Below are 4595 nucleotides of genomic sequence, written 5' to 3' on the forward strand. Positions count from 1 at the left end.
TTAAAAACGTCAATGAACTAAATGACATTGCAAAGACAAGGGGAAACCAAGGATGAACAATGAGAAGCAGAATACGGAAGGCAGGAAACGCACAATTTTGACAGATACAGTTACACTGGAGTTCATGATGAACTGAGGCTCGCACCATGTCTAGAGCTGTGAAATCAGAAATTCTGCTCTCAGCATGTGAAGTATCACGGAGAAAATGAACTCAGGCCATTCTCTTGTGTTCTCTTTCACTAGTTTGCATTATGGAATCACACATGTGTATCTGCCCGTTTAATTAAAAAATAATACTATTGCCTCTCTTAAAAAAACTAATGTTTGAATAATTATTAAATAGAAATGTGAATGTGATATTATACTGTACTGCTACATGAATGACATGATACATTAAACATATACAAACTGATATGTAGCCGGGCATGGTGGCACATGCCTTTAATCCCAGCACTTGGGAGGCAGAGGCAGGCAAATTTCTGAGTTCGAGGCCAGCCTGGTCTACAAAGTGAGTTTCAGGACAGCCAGAGCTATGCAGAGAAACCCTGCCTCGAAAAACAACAACAACAACAACAAAAACAAAAACAAAAACAAAAACAAAACAAAAACTGATATGTAAAAATGTTAAGTGTATAAACAAGTTCTCCAAATCAAAAATGAAAGTGCTACCATCTAAGGCAGGTTATCTGATCAGAAAAAAAAAAAAAAAAAACGGGATGGGTCACTCATTATAATTCATTGTCATTAATTAAATCCAAGTAAGTCAGTTTGTTTCTTAACCCCATTTTTAATTTATGCAGTATGACTCATTGGCAAAAAGTTCTCACACCTTCCAGATAAAGCACTTTTGTACATATTTACAGTATACTATAAAAGTGCATGTCCTGGCTTCTCGCCGGCCGCCTGGCCGCGGCGGCGGCAGCTAGGCGCGGGCTCCTCCCGCCTCGCCACCCCACGCCCGCCCCCGGCCGCGGGGCCTTCCGTCGCACGGCCGCCGCCCGCCGCACTCCGCGTCCGCCCCCCCCCCCCCCCCACCGTGCCAGCCATGGAGCCCCGAGCCCCCCCCGCCGCCGACACACCCACCAGCGCGGCTACCTGCTGACGCGGGACCGCATCTCAACAAGGACTTGGCTTTTACTCTGGAAGAGAGACAGCAGTTGAACATTCATGGATTGTTGCCGCCCTGCATCATCAGCCAGGAACTCCAGGTCCTTAGAATAATTAAGAATTTCGAGCGACTGAACTCTGACTTCGACAGGTATCTCCTGTTAATGGACCTGCAAGACAGAAATGAGAAGCTCTTCTACAGCGTGCTCATGTCTGATGTTGAAAAGTTCATGCCTATTGTTTACACCCCCACCGTGGGCCTCGCATGCCAGCAGTACAGTTTGGCATTCCGGAAGCCAAGAGGCCTCTTTATTAGTATCCATGACAAAGGGCACATTGCTTCAGTTCTTAATGCATGGCCAGAGGATGTCCTCAAGGCTATTGTGGTAACTGATGGAGAGCGCATCCTTGGCTTGGGAGACCTTGGCTGTAATGGAATGGGCATCCCTATGGGTAAACTGGCCTTGTACACGGCATGTGGAGGGGTGAACCCACAACAGTGTCTACCCATCACTTTGGACGTGGGAACAGAAAATGAGTTACTTAAGGATCCACTGTACATCGGGCTGCGGCACCGGCGAGTCAGAGGCCCTGAGTACGACGCCTTCCTGGATGAGTTCATGGAGGCAGCGTCTTCCAAATACTGCATGAATTGCCTTATTCAGTTTGAAGATTTTGCCAATCGGAATGCATTTCGTCTCCTGAACAAGTATTGAAACAAGTGTTGCACATTTAACGATGATATTCAAGGAACAGCGTCTGTTGCGGTTGCGGGTCTCCTTGCAGCTCTTCGAATTACCAAGAACAAGCTCTCTGATCAGACAGTGCTGTTCCAGGGAGCTGGAGAGGCTGCCTTGGGGATTGCTCACTTGGTTGTTATGGCCATGGAGAAAGAAGGTTTATCAAAGGAGAATGCTAGAAAGAAGACATGGTTGGTTGACTCAAAAGGACTAATAGTTAAGGGTCGTGCTTCTCTCACAGAAGAGAAAGAGGTGTTTGCCCATGAACATGAAGAAATGAAGAATCTGGAAGCCATTGTTCAAAAGATAAAACCAACTGCTCTCATAGGAGTTGCTGCAATTGGTGGTGCTTTCACTGAACAAATTCTCAAGGATATGGCTGCCTTCAACGAGCGGCCCATCATCTTTGCTTTGAGCAATCCGACCAGCAAAGCGGAGTGCTCTGCAGAGCAGTGCTACAAGGTGACCAAGGGACGTGCAATCTTTGCCAGCGGCAGTCCTTTTGATCCAGTCACTCTCCCAGATGGACGGACTCTGTTTCCTGGCCAAGGCAACAATTCCTACGTGTTCCCTGGAGTTGCTCTTGGGGTGGTGGCCTGCGGACTGAGACACATCGATGATAAGGTCTTCCTCACCACTGCTGAGGTCATATCTCAGCAAGTGTCAGATAAACACCTGCAAGAAGGCCGGCTCTATCCTCCTTTGAATACCATTCGAGACGATTCGTTGAAAATTGCAGTAAAGATTGTGCAAGATGCATACAAAGAAAAGATGGCCACTGTTTATCCTGAACCCCAAAACAAAGAAGAAGTTGTCTCCTCCCAGATGTACAGCACTAATTATGACCAGATCCTACCTGATTGTTATCCGTGGCCTGCAGAAGTCCAGAAATTACAGACCAAAGTCAACCAGTAACGCAACAGCTAGGATTTTTAACTTTATTAGTAAAATCTTGAAGTTTCCATGATCTTTAAGGGTCAGAATCTTTTATGATGATTCATAGTGTGCTTAGAATAAGGTGATTTTAGTTTAATAACAAACTCATGGGAGTCTATTAGGATAAATTAGGATAAATTTCACACTATGTGGGGAGCTGCCCTCACATTCGCTGTTGCAAGATGGCGCTGACATCCTGTGTTCTAAGTGGTAAACAAATAGTCTGCGCATGTGCCAAGGGTAGTTCTCCACCCCATGTGCTCTGCCTTCCCCGTGACGACAACTCGGCCGATGGGCTGCAGCCAATCAGGGAGTGACATGTCCTAGGCGGGAGGATAATTCTCTTTAAAAGGGACGGGGTTTCACCATTCTCTCTCTTGCCCTCTTGCGCTCTGGCTCCTAAAGATGTAAGCAATAGAGCTCTTGCTCTCTTGCTCTCTGGCTCCTGAAGATGTAAGCAATAAAGCTTTGCCGCAGAAGATTCCGGTTTGTTGCGTTTTTCCTGGCCGGTCGTGAGAACGCGTGTAAGAACACTAGACGGTTTTGTTTCACTTACTGTGGATATTTATGTTTTCTCTTGTGATTATTCTCTTTATGAATTCTGTTTAAAAGCTACTGTACCTGCTGCTGAGAAAGTCCTCACTGATATGTAGGAAGCTAATGGAAGACCCACACTAGTAATAAATTAATATAGCATAACTTGAAAAAAAAAGTGCATGTCCTTATTATCTCCATAACTACTCCTGCTGCAAAAATACTGACACTGATTTTTCTTTGCATACCAACTAAAAGAACATCAGAAAAACCCTTTGTAGCTGATTGTTGAAAGCCAGCCTGCGGCTCACAATAAATGGGTACACCTGGGAGGCAAGCCAGGGCTGAAAAGAGAGGGGAAAACTAGGCGGTCGAGAGAAAAATGGAGCCAAGACAGGGTTCCTGATCGAGGCTCAAATGTTTAATGGCAAATATGCTTATAAAGGAGGGGGGAGGCCCATTCCCTCCAAATTCATCCTTGGAGCCTGGAACCAGCTGCAGGTGGTTCCAGGATAGGGTGTAGTCTCCAGAATAGCTCAGGGGCCTCTCAGCAGGAGGAACAGTGGCAGTGGCTGAACAATAGAGTGAGCTAGGGAGGAAAGCTCCACCCTAGGTAATCTCCTTAGTGGCAGCAAGGTCAAGGTCTGGCTCAGCCTGCTTCAGGCTGGGGGGAGGTTACAGATTGCTACAGCTAGATTCTGTGTTCTTTCTGCTCTTCATTTTCTATTGTTACCTGTAGTGTAGGCAAGGTGGCTGAAGCTCTCATATCCATCTAAAAAATGAGGATACATTAACAATTGAAATCAGATAGGATAAAGAAGTGAGCTAACCGAGCCTGAGCTGTAATTACATGTTGTGTGTTGACCGATACAGCACGGAGTGTTAGAGTCCTTTTTAAGTGTATGTTCCTTTATGCAATGCTACTGTCTTCATTTACTTAGCACAATGTCCCCCTGAGGTTCCCAGCTTGTCCTATTCAAATGAGCATTGAGGTTTGTTGCGGGGGAAATATTAAAATATCAGCAGGGCCAGGCCACCTTCCGCCAATAACTCCTTAGAGCTAGCCCCTGTGCCAGGTGATCTCACTCACTTGGTCTCTCAGCCCGCCAACTCGCCGGCCCTGAGAGGGTACAGGGCTCCCACCAGGTCATCTCTAAGATGACCCCCTGAGTTCCTTTTGCTTCCATGTAACGCCCATGCACCCCTGGTTAGTCATCTCAACACCTAATTATCCAGTAGAAACAAGACTTTAAAAAAAAAGATTTATTTATTATTATA

General features: G+C 46.0%; 1 pseudogene; it reads left to right on the plus strand.

The window, feature by feature from the left end:
- Gm7049 (predicted gene 7049) lies at positions 888–3487 on the plus strand (annotated as a pseudogene).

The sequence above is a fragment of the Mus musculus genome, chromosome 13 (assembly GCF_000001635.26).
Source record: "Mus musculus strain C57BL/6J chromosome 13, GRCm38.p6 C57BL/6J".
NCBI classification, from domain to species: domain Eukaryota; kingdom Metazoa; phylum Chordata; class Mammalia; order Rodentia; family Muridae; genus Mus; species Mus musculus.